Below are 23,794 nucleotides of genomic sequence, written 5' to 3' on the forward strand. Positions count from 1 at the left end.
CTGATGACACAACATTCTCACTGTCTGATCCTGGACTTCCAGCCTCTACAGCTGTGAGCTCAAGAAACCTTTTTGCTCCATACACCTCCCTATGGGGTACTGCATGATGGATGGCTTTGCCCTGATGGCTAGTGATCCGGAACATTTTTTCATGTGTCTGTTGGCCATTTGGACTTCCTCTTTTGAAAAATGTTTGAGTTATTGGCCCATCTCTTAACTCAGTTGTTTTTGTTGATTGGGATTTCTTAATCTCTTTGTAGATTCTGGTTATTAATCCCTATCAGTGGCATAGCTTCAAATATTTTGCACATTCTCTCAGATACCTCTCAATTACCTGGGTGTTTCTTTTGCCATACAGAGACTTCTCAATTTGATATAATCCCATTTATTAATTTTGTCTTTGACTACCTATGTCTCAGGTCTTTTCCAAAAATTCTATTCCTGTGCCAGTGTCTTGCAGGTTTTCCTAAATGTTCTCTAATAACTGGATGGTGTATGGTCATAGATTAAATCTTTAATCTATCTTGCGTGGATTTTCATGTAAGGTGTAACATAGGGCTCTTGCTTCTTACTTCCATAATATATAATAATTTAAAAAGTGAAATGGAATCTGAAGATTACCTGTAAATTGGAATGATGTAGTCATGGATTTGAGGGAATGACCTTGTTAAAATAGCCAAGCTACAATGTGATTTGCAGATTCAATGCATTTCCTGTGAAACAGCCTGACATTCTTCACAGGACCAGGAAGAAATTTCAAGAATTATCATGAAAAAACAGGGTTCATGATGGCTGAATGGTCTTGAGGAAAAATAGCAAAGCAGGAGGCGTCATCACATCTGAACTGAAATCAAGCCTGGTGCTGGGATAACATAGACACCCAGAGCCCTGGGACAGAACAGAACCTAGAAATAAGGAACACGTTCTGAGAATGTGAGTTCTGAGAATGCACGGTGACAAAAGCACAGGATGGGGATGGGTTTCCTGTCGTTGCCTGGGGTTGGGGACACTTGAATGCACCTGAAAATAATTCAGTTATGTGGTCATCTCACACTAGATTAGAACAGAGTGAACTTGAGGAATGCCTTACAGGCAAGACCTGACACAGTACAGTTCTAGAAGAAAACACGGGACAAAAGCAAGCTGACATTGGTTTGGGCAATGGTATTTTGATAATCTCCAATGTACAGGCAACCAAGCAAAAATAGGCAAAAGATAATGGACCCAACTTCAGAGCTCCTGTGTAACAAAGGGAGTGATCGAAGAACCAAAGACAACCACAGATGGGGAGAAAGCATTTTCAGATCACACATGGGTTGTCCAACATTTGGCCCCACAGGTTAAGCTGCCATCCCTATGCAGCATCACTCAGCAGCATGGGTTCAGACCCTGCTTGCTGCACTTCAAATCCAGCTCCCTGCTCATGGACCAGGGAACTCTGTCAACGATGACTCAAGTGTGTGTCCCCTTCAAGCCTCGTGGGAAACTGGAGGAAGTTCCAGGCTCCTGGCTACAGTCTTGCCCTTGCCCAGCCTTTGCAGCCATTCAGGAACGAAACCCACCAGTGGATGGAAGCTTCTCTCTCTCTCTGTTGGTCTCTTCCTCTCTTGCCATAGCACTGCCTTTCAAATCAAATAGATAGATTTTTAAAATAAATGAAAGATAACTATATATATGGTTAGGAGCCTAGATCCAAATGTTGAATGAACTCATGGAACTGAATCACAGGGGAAGCAATCAATTGTTCAAATGCAGTGACTGACAACGTGGGTGACAGGAGCAGCATTGAAGTTAGCCTTGGGATTCCTGCCTCCCACATCAGGATGCTTAGGTTTATGTCCCAGTTTAGGTTGCAATTTCAGACTCCTCAAATGTGCACTCTGGGAAGCAGTAGGAGAAGTCTGAGTTAATCCCATGTGTGAGACCTGGACTGAATTCCATGCACCTGGCTATGGTCTTACCAAATGCCAGCTTTTATGGGCATCTGGGAAGTGCTCCAGGATTCAGAAGATCACTGTTGTCAGTCTCTGTCTCTTTTTCTTTTTGGACAAATGCAAGTTTTAAAAGAGGTAAAAGTATATCTGTAATTTTTTAAAGAAAATATGTAAAGGCAAACGTACAAGAATGCTTTAAATCTGGGATCATCATGCACGTACATGTTGGAGAAACAATGAGATATCCCATCCCTTTGTTAGACTTTGTATTATCAGACATACCAGAGCTGACACATGTTGTGCAGGAAGAGAGAGAAGATAACCAGGTAAAGGCTGGAGTCAGGTAAATTAGGAAAGCTTTCATGGAAAACATCAGAAGCTGAGAAATAGAATTATCACAGGATCCTCCAACACCATTACTGGTAGAAGGAATATGAAATCCCAGGGAGGAGACCACAGGATCCACAGTCACTATGGCAAACAGCTCTGCAGTCCCATGTTCAATTAAAGCAGCGTCATTCTCAAGAGGTCACACATATAATCCAGTGAAATTAGCGTTGAAGAAGGAATGGATAATGGGAGAAATGCACAGAGTTATATTTTAACAGGAAGTTTATATGGCAGTAAAGAGGAAGAAATTCTGGCATATTGGATAACATGGATGATCCTGGGGAATAATATCCAAGGATAATATGTCAGGGTAAGTACACTCTGCTAAAATATCCAGGCCAAGAAGACAAATAATATGTGATGCTATGTACATGGGATAAAAAGGATGAACTAACAAGCCAGAAATTCAATGGTGAAGACCAACGTCTGTGCTTGGGAGGAACAGAGGAGACGATGGAGCAAGGTCAGAGTTTCAGTCCCGCAGGATCCACACACTGAGGGATCTACTGTGCAGGATGGTGACAACAGTGAAGGGAATACAGTGTCTGCAGAATTCCAAGACATTAGACAAAAGATATTCTACCAGGAAAAACGTGGGTTTTGTGATAAACATGTCAATAAGTCTGACTTCATTATTCCGTTCAGTATACATTCATTTATTCAACACATATCGTTGTACTTAATATTTTATATTAAATATTATTTATTAAACATTTATGATAATGAAATGGGCAAAATGGGAAATCATGAAGATTCAGATCTCTGAATACTGGAGTTGTGTTTGCCAATGTTTTATGGAGATGATAAATGAAGGCAGTGCACTCAAGGCTTGGCAGCTGGAACCCAGGAGCATGGAACTGCATCAGTGTTCCCACCTAGGAGATGGGGCCTCCTAACACATCCATCATCTAATGTCTTCCAGGGTGCATTGTCAGTACAAGTATTGGAAATGTGTAAATGGGCTCCATCCAGCACTGTGATATGCAGCATGGATGTCTCCCTCTCTAAATAGATGAAAGACTAAAGTGGAGCGATAACTCCAGTCAGCATGACATGGAGTGAAGAGCAGGGACTCTGGACAAATGGTCTAAGACTGGCTCTTCCTGCAGCTGTGATCCAGCCTCAGGACACTGGGTGTCATGCTGGAGCCACAGACACAGCTCCCTGTGATGTGGACTCCAGCCCCAGAGTGCACAGCCACTGTGTGTCCCACTTTCTGCTCTCCCTCAACCACAACAGGTACATGGGGTCCCACAACACTGGAGTAGAGCCATATCAGCTGTAAGTGCACACCCAACACTTTCCATTCAGTTATGACCTTGACTTCTGATGTCCAGGGAATTTCCCCTCGGAGTTCTGGCAGTGAGACCCCCAGGAGGGTCCCAGGACCTAGAGGATGAGGAAGTCCCTGTAGGCTTCCCAGGTGCCTGCAGAAGCTCAGCCTGAGACACAGCTGAGCTGCAAGTACATTCCTGAGTGCTGTGAGGTTCACACAGGGAAAACAGACTGTTCCAGGATTAAAGGGGAAATGCAGGTCGGGTTAAAGTCTGCAGAAAGTGAGTGTGGATCACCCACACGTAAAGTCAAATGTTGGTTCGGTGCACACTTGCTGGTTGTGGCAGGAGAGGGCTGAGTGGAATAGTTGCTGTTTAACAGATCAACGGCCCTGTCTCAGCTGTCCCTGGTGATACAGGGAAAACTGAAACTGTCCAAAGCTTTCAGTGCCCTGAGGGTGCTGTCGTGAGTCAGGTTGGAAGAGACTCAATAGTGTCCTCAAAATTCCCACATCTCTGACCCTGGTGAGCACAGTTGCTGTCCATGAACCAAATTGTTCATTTAGGACTTCTTCTTTTTACATCAGACTTTCTCCCCGTCATTGAAGTTGGGAGGGACAGAATCAAAAAGTAGAATTCTTCCCTCAAAACTGTTACAGGAGAGGAAACCCCAAATCCCTGACTTAAACCAGGGCTTCATCTCCCTCTGCGCCTGTGCAGGACCAGAATCTGGGCTCAGTGCGTCTCGTGCGCCCCCTGGTGGAGCCGCGCGCCCCTGCAGGGAGGTTTGTGTCTTGGCTCAGTGTGAGGGCCCCTCACTGTGTCTCTGGCACAGAAATAGGTGGCCGTGTCCAAGGCTGTCAGACTGTTCATTTTCAGATCCATCGTGCTCGAGGTTTTGGAGATGGTGAATCGGCCTTTCGCCCAGCTCGCGTAGTATGCGCTACCACCATAACTAATGTATCTTATCTATTCGAGCCCCTTCCCTGGAGCCTGGCGGACCCAGCCCATTCTGTAGCTACTGATGGAGAATCCAGAGACTGTGCAGGAGAGTGTCAGGGTTCCTCCAGGCGTGACCAGGCCTCCCCCGGACTCCTCCAGCTGCTCCTGACACTGGAACCTGCAAACACAGACGTCCTGGTCAGCACACTGTCACATTCTCTGTGTCTCTCACTCACGTCCTCTCCCAGACTCAGTGCCCCGCATTCTCCATCATCACCTTTGAGCACAGCGACCAGGAGAAGCCAGCGCAGCCCAGTCTCCATGGTGAGCGTCTGTGTTGAGTGCGATCACTGAGTGGACACCTGGGAGTCCTGGGGCTGGAGTTCCTGTGCCAGAGCTGCAGGGTGAGGGCTGGGCTGGTTTTCATGGGCAGAGGGAGGCCCTATTTGCATGTGCTGCCCCTATATATCAGGCATGGGGCCAGACGCCTCAGACAGGACAGGGCCCGGGGGAGAATTAGGTGACCTGAGGGTGTACGGTGATGGCTATAATATGATTCAGATCATATGAATTTTTATGTTATCATAATTTTAAAAAGTTGAAGGCAATGACCTTGTTTCATTTTAATATGTGTTTACCCTCATATCCAGTGTTAGCAATATCATGTCACTCATTCATTTAAGTAACCACTAGTTCCTTATCATCTATATGAAAGACATTGGGACAGTGATAGAGAGAGAAGGGGTGAGAGATACAGAAATGTAGAGATGGACAGAAAAGGTGACAATGGGTGATTTCTGCCTTTGTGTTGACAGCCCCAGACATCCCAAATGCCTATGACCCCTAGGAGTTAGTCTTTCTGAACCCTGAAGCAAGAAACTGTGTCTGTAATTCCAACATCGTTGGTAGGGGCTCCTTTGCTTGTAGTGTCATCTACAGTTTCCCATGATGCATTATGAGGGAAAAGTGTGGGAAGCTGTGAGGCTGGACTCAGTCAGTTCTGTGATGGGAACTCGGGTGTCCCTAGTGGGGACTTAGCCAATTTTCTCCTAATGCCTGTCACCCGCTTTTAAACAGATGAAGGACTGCAAGTGCATTTTTTAAGGTTAACTATGTTTTGTTTCCTTATTCATCCATTGCCTTAAAGTTTAAAAACTGTTTAAACTGTTTAAAACTGTTCCTGAACACAGAACACTGTACATGGTAGTGGGGTGTAGTGTGCTACTGGAATGTGCATGGTAGAAATGGGCACAGATGAACTCAGTGTCATGCACATTTCCACCTCCTTTCAATCACTCTGAGTTGGGCAGCCTGGAGACCTCAGTTCTAGTTATTTGTGGAACCTGTCGTGTGTTGTGGTGAACTGAGTCAGCCCACTGTGGTGTGGGCAGAATTATTCCTTCCTGTGAGTGGTGCTTTGTGTCCTGGTATCAGCCGTCCCCTGTTCCCCCCTCTTCCCTGTGTCTAGTAATCATGACTCTGAGTTGAGGTTAAGCACTGGGTAGAAGTCACTGTGTCACAATTTACCCCCAGTCCTGTGTCAGGTTGCAGCTTTGTTCACAATAGTTCAGTCTCAAACAAAGCAAGTGTGCATAAAACAGTGAATGCATTCTTTCCCATTTGGACATGGAATATTATTCAGTATTAAGAAGGAGGTTATTCTGTCATTAGGAAATGTGGGTCTCCCTGGAGCATACAAACTAAAAGAAATAATGCAAGTACATGTGGACACATAGTAAGTGATATTAGTTATATATGCAGTCCACAAGTTGAACTGACAGAGGGAGGAAGTGCAATGGTGATCACTGTCTACCATGTTTGTCCCATTCCAGCCCTGTGGAACTAGAGGAAGTTTCAGGCTCCTGACTTTAGGCTCAGCCATCCCCAGCCTTTGGCAGCCATTCAGGAAGTGAACAAATGGAAGGAATTCTCCCTCCATCTGTTGTCTCTTCCTCTGTTGCTATAACACTGTCTTTAAAATAAAATAAATAGATACTTAAAATACATTGAAGATTAATTATACATATGATTAGGAGCCTGTTTGCTAATGTTGAATGAACACAGACAACTGAATCCCAAGGGAAGAAATCAATTGTGTACATGCAGTGATGATAAGGTGGTGACAGGAGCAGCACTGGAGTGAGCCTGTGGGATTCCTGCCTCCCGTGTCAGGGTGCTTAGTGCTGTGTCCTAGTTTGGTTCCAGTTTCAGATTCCTGCTAAGCACACCCTGGGAGGCTGTAGGTGAGGTTCCAAGTACTCCCATGCGACACATGGACAGAATTCCAAGCACCAGGCTGTTGCCTCATCCAGCTGAAGCTTGTAGCCATCGGGGAAGTGACCCAGGAATTAGAAGATCACTGTCAGTCTCAGTCTCTCTGTGGTTTTGGACAAATACATAAAGACAAGGTCTCAAATAAAATGATAAATTTTAAAATTTATATCATTTCTATAAATTATTAAAAGAAGATATATAGACAGACATATAAAATGCTATCAATTTGGGACCATCATGTATGTCCATGTTAGAAGCACAATGAGACATCCCATCGCTCCTGTTAGAATGGCTATTACCAGACATACTAGAGCTGACATGTTTTATGGAGGTAGAGAGAGATGATAACCCTGGTACAAGTCTGTGTCAGGTTAATTAGTAAAACCGTTATGGAAAAGCATCAAAAACTAGAAATAGAATTATTACATGATGTTCAAGCACCATTGCATGGTACAATGAATATGAAATCCCAGGGAGGTGTCCACGGGATCTGCAGTCACTGTGGCAAACACCTCTTCAGTTCCTTGTTCATTTAAAGCACCGTCATTCAAAAGAGTTCACACATATGATCCAGTGACATCTCATGAAAGCAAGAATGGAAAATGAAAGAAATGGACAAAGTTACATTTTAAAATGAAGTTTAAGCTGGCACCGCGGCTCAATAGGCTAATCTTCCACCTTGCGGTGCTGGCACACTGGGTTCTACTCCCTGACGGGCGCTGGATTCTGTCCCGGTTGCCACTCTTCCAGACCAGCTCTCTGTTGTGGCCCGGGAGTGCAGTGGAGTTTGTCCTAAGTGCTTGGGCCCTGCAGCCCATGGGAGACCAGGAGAAGCATCTGGCTCCTGCCTTTTGATCAGCGTTGTGCAACCGCCACAGCATGCCAGCCGCGGCGGCCATTGGAGGGTGAACCAACGGCAAAAGAAGACCTTCCTCTCTGTCTCTCTGTCTCCCTGTCCACTATGACTGTAAAAAAGGAAGTTTATAAGCAGTACAGAGTAAGAAATTCTGTAATTTTGGACAACTTGCATGATCCTGGAGAATAATGTGCCTAGGATAATATGTCAGCAAAAGTACACTCTGCTAACCATCCAGGCCAGGAAGACACATAATATGTGATGCTACCTGCGTGGGATAAAAGGATGAACAATGGGCAATCATGAAGATTCAGATCTCTGAAAACTGGTGTTGTGTTTGCCAATGTTTTATGGAGATGATTAATGAAGGCAGTGCACTCAAGGCTTGGCAGCTGGAACCCAGGAGCATGGAACTGCATCAGTGCTCCCACCTAGGAGATGGGGCCTCATAACAGATCCATCATCTCCTGTCTTCCAGGGTGCATTGTCAGTACAAGTGTGGGAAATGTGTAAATGGGCTCCATCGAGCACTGTGATATGCAGCCTGGGTGTCTCCCTCTCTAAAACTGATCTAAGACTGCAAATGGATTGATGACACCAGTCAGTACAGACATGGAGTGAAGAGCAGGGACACTGGACACATGGTCTCTGGGACTGGCTTTTCCTGCAGCTGTGATTCAGCCTCAGGACACTGGGCATCATGCTGGAGCCACAGACACAGCTCCCTGTGATGTGGACTCCAGCCCCAGAGTGCACAGCCACTGTGTGTCCCACTTTCTGCTCTCCCTCAACCACAGCAGGTGCAGGGGGTCCCATGACACTGGAGCAGAACCAGATCAGCTGGAAGTGCACACCCAACACTTTCCATTCAGTTATGACCTTCACTGCTGATGTCCAGTGCATTTCCCTCCTGAGTTCATCCAGGGAGCCCCCCAGGAGGGTCCCAGGACCTAGAGGATGAGGAAGTCCCTGTAGGCTTCCCAGGTTCCTGCAGAAGCCCAGCCTGAGACACAGCTGAGCTGCAAGTACATTCCTGAGTGCTGTGACGTTCACACAGGGACTACACAGTGTTCCAGGATTAAAGGGAAAATGGAGATTGGGTATAAAATCTTGGAACGTGAGGTCAGAACACCCACAGTTAAAATAAGACAGTTGGTTCAGGTCAGCACACATGCTGCTCTGACAGGAGGAGTGGGACGATTTATAAAACTGAGGTAACAAATCAAGACTTTGGCTCCGGTCTGTCTGGGTTTAAAGGGAAAACTAAAATTGTGCTAAAGTTGGCAGTGCCCTGAGAACGCTGTCCTGAGTCAGACAGGAAAACACTCACGAGGTCCCCAGATAGTCCTGCATCTCTGATCCTGGTGACCACTGTCATCATTCACGAACCTGAATGTGCCCGTTTAGGACTTCTTCCTGTTCACATCAAGCTTCTCTGCGTCAGTGACGTCAGTGGAAAGGACAGAATCAGGAAGTAGATTCTTGCCGCAAAACTACAGGGGAACAAACACCAATTCCATGACAGGAAATCAGGGCTTCATTTCCCTCTGATTCTGAGCAGACCAGAATTGGGCTCAGTACGTCTTTTGCGCCCCCTGGTGGAACTGCACTCCCCTGCAGGGAGGTTTGTGCCTGGGCTCAGCCTGAGGGCCCCTCCTGTGTCTACTGCACGGAAATACGTGGGCGTGTCCGGGGCAGTTAGACTGTTCATTTGCAGAGACACCATGTTCTGGGCGTTGTCTCTGGAGATGGTGAATCGGCCATTCACCCAGCTCGCGTACCATGTGCTACCACCACTACTAATCCATCCAATCCACTCCAGCCCTTTCCTGGAGCCTGGCGGACCCAGCTCATGCCATAGTCACTGAAGTCGATTCCAGAGGCTTTGCAAACTCAGACGTCCTGGTCAGGAAGCTGTCACTCATACTCTCCGTGTCTCTCACTCACGTCCTCTCCCAGACTCAGTGCCCCGCGTTCTCCATCATTACCTTTGAGCACAGCGACCAGGAGAAGCCAGCGCAGCCCAGTCTCCATGGTGAGCGTCTGTGTTGAGTGCGATCACTGAGTGACACTTGGGAGTCCTGGGGCTGGAGCTCCTGTGCCAGAGCTGCAGGGTGAGGGCTGGGCAGGTTTTCATGGGCAGAGGGAGGCACTATTTGCATGTCTGCTCCTATATAGCAGGCATGGGGTCAGACGCCTCAGACAGGACAGGGCCCTGACTGATGAGAGTGTCCCATGGCAGTCCGATATTATTCATATATGGGACAAGTGATAAATTGTGTGCTCTCATTGCACAAAGAAGCCTGTCTGAGTCCTTTTATGTGAATGGACCTACAACATGTTTTCATGGGTTCCCTTAGCTCTTGGCCCAGGTCAACATTACAGGAGAAATCATCAGACTCTGGATGTGTCCCCAAGTCCATGTGCTAACAGGAGTCCAGCACCTGATCTGCCCCCTCACCACAGGACTCAGCTCTGCCCCAGTCCACACTCAGCACTCACTGGGGCTTCCTTGTGAGGTCTGCAGAACTCCCTGCCAGCAGCAGAAAAAGGAGCACTTTTGCTGGATTCTATTTTTGGCAGAGAGATGCACAGGGGACCAGGTTCCACGCAAGTGCATCTGAGTGTGGTGTTCCACTTGCCAGTGTCTGCCTGTCTGCTCTTCACATTTCTTTGCTGGGCAATTTTGCTTCCATGGGCAATGCTGTTGAGCTGTGATAGATACAGAGGCAGCTGCACATGTTGAAAGTGTGCTTGTGGTGAGTGCGACTCAGCTGTGCCTCTCTCACTCCTCATCACACCTATGCCAAGAGCAAATATCACATCCCACAGTGCTGCCCACTGCCCCTGTGTCACACAGCACCGGCCCACCTCCTCCCGTCACTTTAAGGCCTGAAACCCTTTGGACTCCTTCACAACAGATTCATCCAGTTCAGCCCTGTGCATCATGCAATTTTTGTGGCAGAAGTCGAAGGTCTTGAGTTTGTAGGTTCTGTGGGGCCCAGGTGAATGAGTTTTTATTAGTTTTTAACCAAAATATCTGAAAATCTTATATGAATGAAACTAAAAGTAAAGCAGAGAAGATGGCGGAATAGTGAGGGCACGCACCGATAGTCCAGGAAAATTTATTTTAATAAAAGTGGGGTTACGGTAGCCTCAGAAAAAGGATCAGGGAAAAATTGCAGAGGAAACTCTTCTGGATCTAGTGGCTGTGACTCGGAGGACCTACTGGGAGAACAAGGTCGCCCACCGCACGGAAGCCGAGCTGCAGGAGCCGCAGGGTCTGCGGGCCAGTGCAGGAAGGGGAGTGGATGTCACATAGACACCAGCAGGGAGAGTTGGGACGCCCAGGGCTCTGAGTCCACACATCGGCGCTGGAAGGGGAGGTGAGCTCAGTAACCCGTGACATTGACGGGGAAACGGCGGTCAGAATCTAGAGGGGAGTGGGAAAGTTCACCAGACTGACTACAGGAGAGAAGGAAAAAAGGTGGGGGGTTTCTCTCTCCGCCAACCTTGAAAAGGTTGCAAGGTTGCAAGGTTTGCAAGAGTTTGCAAGAGTTTGCAAGGTTTGCAAGAGACAAAGAGCAGGCCCCCTCTCTGGATTTACATAACAACAGGGGAGAGGTAAGGAACTGAGTCACTACAATTCAGTAGCCTAGGCAACCCAGTGGGAGTCCAGAGGAGAAACAGAGGCTGCACAGACTCTTTGGGTAGAAGCCAGAGATCGGAAGCTAAATACCATCAATTATGCACAGCCTTGTGGTGCGGTATTACTTACCTCCTGAATAAATAAAATAAATAAATAAATAAATAAATAAATAGAGAGAGATTTACCACGCATAACCTGAGGGTGTCACCTTTGCACACCTGTAACCCTGAAGAACCAAGCAGAGCTCTCAGGCCACACCCATCTCAAGCCTCCAAGGCTCCTCCAACAGCAGGCAGTCCACTTAACACAGACATAGTACAAAATAAAAAAAAATTAAAAAAAAACGCACAGTGACGAAAGAAGAATTAACTATGCCAAGCAACAAACACAGAAATCGAGGGAACAAGATCAACGATGACACTATGATGCCTCCAAATAAACAAAACACCCCAAGCCAAGATTATGAAGATGATGAGATAGAAGAAATGCAAGATACGGATTTCAAAAAATTTATGATAAGAACATTTAGAAGTTTTCAAAAGCAAATCCTTGAACTACAGAAATCCTTATTGGACAGGATTGAAAATCTCTCTCATGAAAATGAAATTTTAAAGAAGAATCAAAATGAAACACAGAAACTAGTAGAACAGGAAAGTGTGATAGTGAAGAGAAATCAAAATGAAATGAAGAACTCAATAGATCAAATGACAAACACACTAGAAAGCCTTAAAAACAGAATGGGTGAAGCAGAAGAGACAATATCGGACTTAGAAGACAGAGCACAGGAAAACATACAGTCAAACCAAAGAAAAGAAGAGGAAATTAGAAATCTAAAAAATATTGTTGGGAATCTACAGGATACTATTAAAAAAAAAACAACATTCGAGTTCTAGGAGTTCCTGAAGGCATGGAGAGAGAAAAAGGATTAGAAGGCCTTTTTAGTGAGATACTAGCAGAGAACTTTCCAGGTTTGGAGAAGGACAGAGACATCCTAGTACAGGAAGCTCATAGAACCCCCAATAAACGTGACCAAAAGAGATCCTCACCACGACACGTGGTAATTAAACTCACCACAGTGAAACATAAAGAAAAGATCCTAAAATGTGCAAGAGAGAAACGTCAGATTACTCTCAGAGGATCTCCAATTAGACTCACAGCAGACTTCTCATCAGAAACACTACAGGCTAGGAGGGAATGGCGAGACATAGCACAGGTGCTAAGAGAGAAAAATTGCCAGCCCAGAATATTATATCCTGCTAAGTTCTCATGTGCGAATGAAGGTGAAATAAAGACCTTTCATAGCAAACAGAAATTGAAAGACTTTGTGGCCACTCGTCCGGCCCTTCAAAAGATACTTAAAGATGTGCTACACTCGGAAACACAGAAACACGGCCATCAATATGAAAGCAGGTAAAGGAAGAAAAACCACCAGTAAAAGAGCATGGGAAGCTCAAAGCATATACTAGAAAATATCTCTGGGAAAATGGCAGGTCAAAGTCACTACATATCAATAGTCACATTAAGAATTAATGGTCATAACTCTTCAGTTAAAAGACACCGATTGGCAGATTGGCTCAAGGAATACAACCCAACTATTTGTTGCCTACAAGAAATACATCTCTCTAACAAAGATGCATGCAGACTGAAAGTGAAAGGTTGGAAAAAGATATTCCATGCCAACAGAAACAAAAAAAGCAGGTGTAGCCATATTAATATCAGACAAAATAAACTTTAATACAAAAACTGTTAAGAGAGACAAAGAGGGACAATATATAATGATTAAGGGTTCAATTCAACAGGAAGATGTAACTTTTATAAATGTATACGCACCTAATTACAGGGCACCGGTCTATCTAAAAGATATGTTAAGGGACTTAAAGGGAGACTTAGACCCCAATACAATAGTACTGGGGGACTTCAATACTCCACTCTCAGAAATAGACAGATCATCCGGACAGAAGATCAACAAGGAAACAGCAGATTTAATCGACACTATTGCCCAAATGGATCTAACAGATATCTACAGAACTTTCAATCCTACATCTAAAGACTTTACATTCTTCTCATCAGTGCATGGAACCTTCTCTAGGATTGATCACATACTAGGCCATAAAGCAAGTCTCAGCAAATTTAAAAGAATTAGAATCATACCATGCAGCTTCTCAGACCACAGCAGAATGAAGCTGGAAATTAGCAACTCAGGAATCCCTGGAAAGTATGCAAACACATGGAGACTGAACAACATGCTCCTGAATGAACACTGGGTCATTCAAGAAATCAAAAGAGAAATCAAAAACTTTCTGGAAGTAAATGAGGATAACAACACAACATATCAAAACTTATGGGATACAGCAAAAGCAGTACTGAGAGGCAAGTTTATAGCAATAGGTGCCTATATCAAGAAATTGGAAAGGTACCAAATAAATGAGCTTCAAGTGCATCTCAAGGACCTAGAAAAACTGCAGCAAACCAAACTCAAATCTACTAGGAGAAGAGAAATAATTAAAATCAGAGAAGAAATTAACAGGATTGAATCCAAAAAAAAAAAACCATTACTAAAAATCAGCCAAGCGAGAAGCTGGTTTTTTGAAAAAATAAACAAAATTGACACCCCATTGGCCCAACTAACTAAAAAAAGAAGAGAAAAGACCCAAATCAATAAAATCAGAGATGAAAAGGGAAACGTAACAACAGACACCACAGAAATAAAAAGAATCATCAGAAATTACTACAAGGACTTGTATGCCAGCAAACAGGAAAATCTATCAGAAATGGATAGATTCCTGGACACATGCAATCTACCAAAATTGAACCATGAAGACATAGAAAACTTAAATAGATCCATAACTGAGACAGAAATTGAAACAGTAATAAAGGCCCTCCCAACAAAGAAAAGCCCAGGACCAGATGGATTCACTGCTGAATTCTACCAGACATTTAAAGAAGAACTAATCCCATTTCTTCTCAAACTATTCAGAACAATCGAAAAAGAGGGAATCCTCCCAAATTCTTTCTATGAAGCCAGCATCACCATAATCCCTAAGCCTGAAAATGATGAAGCACTGAAAGAAAATTATAGACCAATATCCCTGATGAACATAGACACAAAAATCCTCAATAAAATTCTTGCCTATAGAATACAACAACACATCAGAAAAACCATCCACCCAGACCAAGTGGGATTTATCGCTGGTATGCAGGGATGGTTCAACATTCGCAAATCAATCAATGTGATTCACCACATTAACAGACTGCAGAAGAAAAACCATATGATTATCTCAATAGATGCAGAGAAAGCATTCGATAAAATTCAACACCCTTTCATGATGAAAACTCTAAGCAAATTGGGTATAGAAGGAACATTCCTCAATATAATCAAAGCAATTTATGAAAAACCCACGGCCAGCATCCTATTGAATGGTGAAAAGTTGGAAGCATTTCCACTGAGATCTGGCACCAGACAGGGATGCCCACTCTCACCACTGCTATTTAACATAGTTCTGGAAGTTTTAGCCAGAGCCATCAGACAAGAAAAAGAAATTAAAGGAATACAAATTGAGAAGGAAGAAGTAAACTATCCCTCTTTTCAGATGATATGATTCTTTACTTAGAGGATCCAAAGAACTCTACTAAGAGACTATTGGAACTCATAGAGGAGTTTGGCAAAGTGGCAGGATATAAAATCAATCCACAAAAATTAACAGCCTTTGTATACACAAGCAATGCCACAACTGAGAAAGAACGGCTAAGATCAATCCCATTCACAATAGCTACAAAAACAATCAAATACCTTGGAATAAACTTAAACAAGGATGTTAAAGATCTCTACGATGAAAATTAAAATCTCTTAAAGAAAGAAATAGAAGAGGATACCAAAAAATGGAAAAATCTTCCATGCTCATGGATTGGAAGAATCAACATCATCAAAATGTCCATTCTCCCAAAAGCAATTTATAGATTCAATGCAATTCCAGTCAGGATACCAAAGACATTCTTCTCAGATCTAGAAAAAATGATGCTGAAATTCATATGGAGGCAAAAGAGACCTCGAATAGCTAAAGCAATCTTGTACAACAAAACAAAGCCGGAGGCATCACAATGCTAGATCTCAGGACATACTACAGGGCAGTTGTAATCAAAACAGCATGGTACTGGTACAGAAACAGATGGATAGACCAATGGAACAGAATTGAAACACCAGAAATCAACCCAAGCCTCTACAGCCAACTTATATTTGATCAAGGATCTAAAACCAATTCCTGGAGCAAGGACAGTCTATTCAATAAATTGTGCTGGGAAAACTGGATTTCCACGTGCAGAAGCATGAAGCAGGACCCCTACCTTACACCGTACACAAAAATCCACTCAACATGGATGAAAGACCTAAATCTACATCCTGACACCATCAAGTTATTAGAGAACATTGGAGAAACCCTTCAAGATATTGGCACAGGCAAAGAGTTTCTGGAAAAGACCCGGGAGGCACAGGCAGTCAAAGCCAAAATCAACTATTGAGATTGCATCAAATTGAGAAGTTTCTGTACTGCAAAAGAAATAGTCAGGAGAGTGAAGAGACAACCGAAAGAAAGGGAAAAAATATTTGCAAACTATGCAACAGATAAAGGGTTAATAACCAGAATCTAAAGAGATCAAGAAACTCCACAAAAACAAAACAAACAACCCACTTAAGTGATGGGCCAAGGACCTCAATAGACATTTTTCAAAAGAGGAAATCCAAATGGCCAACAGGCACATGAAAAAATGTTCAAGGTCACTAGCAGTCAGGGAAATGCAAATCAAAAGCACAATGAGGTTTCACCTCACCCCGCTTAGAATGGCTCACATACAGAAATCTACCAACAACAGATGCTGGCGAGGATGTGGGGAAAAAGCGACATTAATCCACTGTTGGTGGGAATGCAAACTGGTCAAGCCACTATGGAAGTCAGTCTGGAGATTCCTCAGAAACCTGAATATAACCCTACCATTCGACCCACCCATCCCACTCCTTGGAATTTACCCAAAGGAATTTAAATTGGCAAACAAAAAAGTGGTCTGCACCCTAATGTTTATTGCAGCACAATTCACAATAGCCAAGACCTGGAACCAACCTAAATGCCCATCAACGGTAGACTGGATAAAGAAATTGTGGGATATGTACACTTTGGAATACTATACCGCAATAAGAAACAATGAAATCCAGTCATTTGTAACAAAATGGAGGAATCTGGAACACATCATGCTGAGTGAAATAAGCCAGTACCAAAGGAACAAATACCATATGTTCTCCCTGATTGGTGACAACTGACTGAACACCAAAAAGGAAACCTGTTGAAGTGAAATGGACACTATGAGAAACAGTGACTTGATCAGCATAGCCCTGACTGTTAATGAACAACTTAATACATTATCCCTCTTAGTGTTTTTTTTGTCTGTTCTACTTAACATGACTGGATTAATTCTGTAATTAATACACAGTTATTCTTAAGTGTTGAAATTTAACTGAAATGTGATCCCTGTTAAACATGAGTGGGAATAAGAGAGGGAAGAGATGTACAATTTGGGACATGCTCAAGCTGACTTGCCCCAAATGATAGAGTTAGAAACATACCAGGGGACTCCAATTCAATCCCATCAAGGTGGCATGTACCAATGCCATCTCCCTAGTCCAGGAGATCAATTTCAGTTCACAGTTGATCATAATGAAAGGACTATGAGTCAAAGGGAGCACATAAACAAGTCTAGTACCTGCTAACACTAACCGATAGAATAAATAAAGGGGAGAGTGATCCAACATGGGAAGTGAGATACTCAGCAGACTCATAGAATGGCAGATGTCCTAAACAGCACTCTGGCCTCAGAATCAACCCTAAAGGCATTCGGATCTGGCTGAAAAGCCCATGAGAGTATTTCAGGCATGGAAAGCCAAGACACTCTGGCAAAAAAAAAAAAAAAGGCCTAAATGAAAGATCTCTGTGAGTGAGATCCCAATGGAAAGAACAGGTTTTCAAAGAAGGAGGTACCTTTCTCTGAAGGGAGGAGAGAACCTCCACTTTGACTATGACCTTGCCTAAACAAGATAAGAGTTGGAGAACTCAAAAGGCTTCCATAGCCTTGGAAACTCATGACTGGAGCATAGGGAGATTACTGATGCCATAAACAGGAGTGTCAATTTGCTAAGTCAACACAGGAGTCACTGTGCACTTACTCCTCATGTAGGATCTCTGTCCTTAATGTGCTGTACATTGAGACTTAATGCTATAACGAGTACTCAAACAGTATATTTCACTTTGTGTTTCTATGGGAGTGCAAACTGTTGAAATCTTTACTTAATGTATACTAAACTGATCTTCTGTAAAAAAAAGAAATTATCAATTCCCAACTTGACTCTCACTGGGATTAAACATGACAATAGGTCTGATCTGATTTCATCATCATTTAAAAAATCATCTATTATTTTTCACTTTATGTTTCTGTGTGGGAGCAAGCTGTTGAAATCTTTACTTAATGTATGCTAAACTGATCTTCTGTATATAAAGAGAATCAAAAATGAATCTTGATGGGAATGGAAGGGGAGAGGGAGTGGGAAAGGGGAGGGTTGTGGGTGGGAGGGACGTTATGGGGGGGAAGCCATTGTAATCCATAAGCCATACTTTCGAAATTTGTATTCATTAAATTATAGTTAAAAAAAAGTAAAGCAGAGTAAGAATATGATATTTTGCACAAATATGCAGTGTATTAGTCTTAACTGTTTCATCAAATTTCATGGAAATAAAGGAGATAATATATTGAAAGTTGCACTGTTTAAGATGCACACATTACCCAGGGGAGTGCCAGGTTCTCATATGTGGCTCTGGGTCCCAGTACAAGATTCCTGCTCCTGCAGCCCCAGGAACCAGAAATTTATGGAAGATATTTGGGCCCTGTCACTCTAGTGGATGCACCTGATTGTTGTCCTGAAACTGGGCCAGGCTTGGAGGCAGACCTGGCCACAGCGACATTGGAGAAAGTGCAGTGAGTGGGAGCATCTCTCTCTTTTCCTTACTGACTCATGTGTGAGAGGTAAACCTTGAGTTACTGAAGGGTCTTTCAAATGTCCTGTTCCCTTCAATGCAGGCAGCAACCCTCATGGTATTTTCCCCTCCCTAGAGCCCCTCTCAATGGGATCACTGGGTGGTGAGGTCCCTACATACATGATGGGAGGCTCCGTGCATCAAGTATGGAGGGTAAGTTCCACCTAATATGCGGCCTTCAGCTGCTCAGTTGGGAGCGACCACACACACATACCAAGCAGTGCTGGCTCTGCTCACGGCTCTGCAGGAACAGCATCCTCAGCCTCAATGCCCCAGACCCTGCTCCTCTGTGTCCACTGAGTAGGAAAGTGATTCACCTGCAGGAGGAAACCATCATGACCCATGTCCTGGTGAAATCCTGTAGAAAATGTACATGAGCAGAGTCCACCCCAGACACTGTGCCAGCACTGATCCCCCAAGACACAGAAGTCTGCATCTTCAGGGGATGGCTCCACCCCCAAAGCTGAGGACTGGGGAGGAGAACCATGGCAAGTGGGGAAGTGACAGTCAGGACAGGGTCCAGCAGCAGGAGGGAGAGGACCTGGTGGAGGGGTGGGCTCTGCTGTGCAGGAGGGTAAGGACAGGTGGAAGGGCCACACTGCTGGGACCCAGTTCCTGCAGCAGAACACTGAGTCAGGAGCTCTGATCAGGTCTCCTTGCCCCAGGGACCCCCACACTGACCACCACTGAGTAAAACTAGCACAGGTGCCTGGGAGACGTGGAATGACATCGTCTCTGGGGAGTGCATCCAGTGATGACTCCCACCATGAGTGGATTCAACGTCAGGGCCTCATGGAGGAAGGTGAGGTCTCCAGTGCCCCTGAACAGGACCACACAGAATGCTGGGAGCAGCCTGTGGTGGTGGATGTGGTTTGTCCTCACAGCTTCAGTGCTGAGCATGGCCCCAACGTAACAGCACTGGCAGGGGGTGCACGGTCTGGATGTTTACAGAAATAGATTGTTCACTTCTGGGGAATCTGCTATGGAGGAGATCACAGTAGATCTCCTGGGTCCCCAGCTTCTGCACAGAGCACAGTGCTGCTAGAGTCAGTCCTGGTCTCGTCTGACGTCCTGTGTGGGGATGGGGTCCCTCCCATCCGTGTTCACAATAATAGAATGCCTGATGACTGCCATGCTGTTCACAATATTATGATGGCTGACGGCACAACATTCTCACTCTCTGATCCTGGACTTCCAGCCTCTACAGCTGTGAGCTCAATAAAACTTTTTGCTCCATACACCTCCTATCTTGGGTACTGCATGATGGTACTAACTAGAAAAGCCTCCCCGGGTGCCCAGAGCTCCCTCACGTCTCAGATGCTGGGGACCCCAGAGATGTCATTCATTCCTCCAGAAACGACTCCATTTTCTTCATGTGACGTCTTCCCGTGATACCAAAACTTCTGCTCAGTGATCGGTGTTAGGGACTGAAACATCCATCCAGATCGGAATGTAGGAAAGGTTTAGAGGACCACAAACCCCAATTTCCGGACCGGAGCCAGCGATTCACCTCCCACTGCATCTGGTCCTGGGTCTGAGTCTCTCGGTGCGTCTTGTGCGCCCCCTGGTGGAGCCACGTGCCCCAGCAGGGAGGTTTGTGTCTGGGTTCACGCTGAGGGCCTTCACTCTGTCTCTGGCACAGCAATACAAGCCCGAGTCTGCGGCTGTCAGACTGTTCAGTTGCAGGTAAACTGTGCTCTGGGCGTTATCGCTGGAGATAGTGAATCGGCCATTCGCCCAGCTCGCGTACCATGTGCTACCACCACTACTAATCCATCCGATCCACTCCAACCCCTTCCCTGGAGCCTGGCGGACCCAGCTCATGTAGTAGCTACTGATGGTGAATCCAAGGCTTTGCAGGAGAGTTTTAGGGATCCCCCAGGCTGGACCAGGCCTCCTCCGGACTCCACCAGCTGCTCCTGACACTGGACACCTGCAAACACAGACGTCTTGGTCAGGAAGCTGTCACTCACACTCTCTGTGTCTCTCACTCACATTCTCTCCCAGACTCAGTACCCCGTGTTCCCCATCATTACCTTTGAGCACAGTGACCAGGAGAAGCCAGCGCAGCCCAGTCTCCATGGTGAGCGTCTGTGTTGAGTGCGCTCACTGAGTGGACACCTGGGAGTCCTGGGGCTGGAGCTCCTGTGCCAGAGCTGCAGGGTGAGGACTGGGCTGGTTTTCATGGGCAGAGGGAGGCCCTATTTGCATGTGCTGCCCCTATATAGCAGGCATGGGGTCAGATGCCTCAGACAGGACAGGGCCCAGGGAAGACGTGGGTGTCCTGGGGTTTTAAGGTGATGGCTATGATAGGATTCTGATCAAGTCAAATTTTACATTATTATTATTTTTAAAAAGTTGAAGGCGAATGCCTCATTTCACTTTAATATGTGTGTACTCTTAATATGCAGTGTTAGCAGTTTCATGTCCTTCATTTTTAAATCAACCGTTGGTTCATTATTAACTCTTCTAATGATATTGAAACAGTGACAGAGAGAGAAGGAGTGAGAGAAACATAAATGTTGAGACATCTAGGAGTTAGACTTTCTTTTTTTTTATCTTTTATTTAATGAATATAAATTTCCAAAGTACGACTCATGGGTTACAATGGCTTCCCCCCCATACCGTCCCTCCCACCCACTACCCTCCCCTTTCCCACTCCCTCTCCCCTTCCATCCACATCAAGATTCATTTTCGATTATCTTAATATACAGAAGATCAGCTTAGTATACCTTAAGTAAGTATTTCAACAGTTTGCTCCCACACAGAAACATAAAGTGAAAAATAATAGATGATTTTTTTAAATGATGATGAAATCAGATCAGACCTATTGTCATGTTTAATCCCAGTGAGAGTCAAGTTGGGAATTGATAATTTCTTTCTTTCTTTTTTTTTTTTTTTTTTTTACAGAAGATCAGTTTAGTGTACATTAAGTAAAGATTTCAGTCGTTTGCACCCCCATAGAAACACAAAGTGAAGTATACTGTTTGAGTACTCGTTATAGCATTAAGCCTCAGTGTACAGCACGTTAAGGACAGAAATCCTACATGAGGAGTAAGTGCACAGTGACTCCTGTTGTTGACTTTACCAATTGACACTCCTGTTTATGGCATCAGTAATCTCCCTATGCACCAGTTATGAGTTTCCAAGGCTATGGAAGCCCCTTGAGTTCTCCGACTCTTATCTTGTTTAGACACGGTCATAGTCAAAGTGGAGGTTCTCTCCTCCCTTCAGAGAAAGGCACCTCCCTCTTTGAAGACCTGTTCTTTCCACTGGGATCTCACTCACAGAGATCTTTTTGCCAGAGTGTCTTGGCTTTCCATGCCTGAAATACTCTCATGGGCTTTTCAGCCAGATCCGAGTGCCTTTAGGGCTGATTCTGAGGCCAGAGTGCTATTTAGGACATCCTGGAGCAGAAAACTGTGTGTCCCACGTTGGCGGTAGGGTCTCATTCACTTGTAGGGTCATCTACAGTTTCCCGTGATGCATTATCAAGAAAGAGTATTGGAATCTGTTAGGCTGGGCTCAAGCAACACTCTGATGGGAACACGGGTGTCTCTAGTGGGTACTTAGCCAATTTTGTCCTAGTGCCTGCTGCACACTTTTAAACAGATGAAAGACTGCAAGTGGATTCGTTAACTATGATTTGTTTCTTTATTCATCCATTGCCTTAGTTTAAAACTGTTCCTGAACACAGAACACTGTATGCGTTAGTGGTGTGTAGTGTGCTATTGGAATCTGTGTCGTAGAAATGGGCACAGATCAACTCACTGTCATGCACATTTCCACCTCCTTTCCATCACTCTGTGTTGGGAGGCCTGGAGGCCTCAGTTCTAGTTATTTGTGGAACATGATCTGGGTTCTAGTGAACTGAGGCAACCCACTGAGGCACAGAGCATAATTATTCCTCCCTTTGAGTGGTGCTTTGTGCCCTGGTATCAGCCGTCCCCTGTTCCCCCCTCTTCCTCATGTCTAGTAATCATGACTCTGATTTGAGGTCAATCACTGGGTATGAAGTCACTGTGCTACAATTGACCTGCAGTCCTGCATTCAGGTAATGCAGCTTTTTTTTTTGAAAGGCAGAGTTAGACAGTGAGAGAGAGAGAGAGACAGAGAGAAAAGTCCTCCTTTTTCCGTTGTTTAACCCTCAATAGGCGCTGCGGGCAGCGAGTTGTGGCTGGTGCACCGCGCTGATCTGAAGCCAGGAGCCAGGTGCTTCTCCTGGTCTCCCATGTGGGTGCAGGGCCCAAGGACTTGGGCCATCCTCCACTGCACTCCCGGGCCACAGCAAAGAGCTGCACTGGAAGAGGACCAACCGGGAGAGCATCCGGCGCCCCGACCGGGACTAGAACCTGGGTGCCGAGCTGCAGGAGGAGGATTAGCCTATTGAGCAGTGGCGCTGGCCTCAGGTAATGCAGCTTTGATTACAATAGTTCAATCTGCAAAAAGCAAGTGTGCATAAAACAGTGAATGGATTCTTTCACATTTGGACATGGAATATTATTCAGTACTAAGAAGGAGGTCATTCTATCATTACAAAATCATGGGTCAGGCTGGAGCCTAATATGCTAAAAGAAATAATCCCGGTACATGTGGACACACAGTATGTGACATTAGTTATATATACAGTCCACAAGCTTGAACTCACAGAGGTAGGAAGTATAAAGGAGATCACTGTCTACCATGACCCAAGGGTTTGTCACCTTCCAGCCCTGTGGGAAACTGGGGCAAGTTCCAGGGTCCTGGTTTCTGGCTGAGCCATCCCAGCCTATACAGCCATTCAGGAAGGAAATCTGTGGAAGGAAGATTCTCTCTCCATCTGTTGGTCTCTTCCTCTCTTGCTATAACACTGCCTCTCAAACAAAATATATAGATATTAAAATAAATGAAAGATTAATTATCCATATCATTAGAAGCCTATATGCAAATGTTGAATAAACACAGACAAGTGAATCCCAAGGAAAGAAATCAATTGCTTAAATGCAGTGACTGATAAGGTGGTGACAGGAGCAGCACTGGAGTTAGCATGTGGGATTGCTACCTCCTGTGTCAGGTTCTTTAGTGCTGCATCCTAGTTTGGTTCTGGTGGCCATAGGTGAAGTTCCAAGTACTCCCTTTTGGAGACCTGGACAGAATTCTAAGCCCCTGGCTGTCACATGATCCAATGAAGCAGTTGTATCCCTCTGGGAATTGACCAGGAGTTAGAAGATCACTGTCAGTCTCAGTCTCTTTGTGGGTTTAGACAAATACATAAAGACAAATTTTAAAATACAATCTACAAATTTTAAATGTATATTATATCTATAATTTTAAGAAATGATATAAAAGCAAACATATAAAATGCGATAAATGTCAGATCATCATGTATGCACATTTTAGAAGCACAATGAGATGTCCCATCC

General features: G+C 44.7%; 1 pseudogene across 1 annotated transcript in view; it reads right to left on the reverse strand.

Moving 5' to 3' along the window:
- Positions 1–4,955, reverse strand: part of LOC149120243 (immunoglobulin heavy variable 3-23 pseudogene) — a 393,977-nt pseudogene extending 389,022 nt beyond the window's left edge. The window contains exon 1 of the transcript XR_016226679.1: positions 4,818–4,955. The product of XR_016226679.1 is annotated as an immunoglobulin heavy variable 3-23 pseudogene (transcript). The remainder of the gene's footprint in view (positions 1–4,817) is intronic.
- Positions 4,956–23,794: the final 18,839 nt, after the last annotated feature.

Source organism: Oryctolagus cuniculus, chromosome 20 (assembly GCF_051225735.1).
Source record: "Oryctolagus cuniculus isolate XC-2025 breed Fujian yellow rabbit chromosome 20, ASM5122573v1, whole genome shotgun sequence".
In the NCBI taxonomy this organism is placed as follows: domain Eukaryota; kingdom Metazoa; phylum Chordata; class Mammalia; order Lagomorpha; family Leporidae; genus Oryctolagus; species Oryctolagus cuniculus.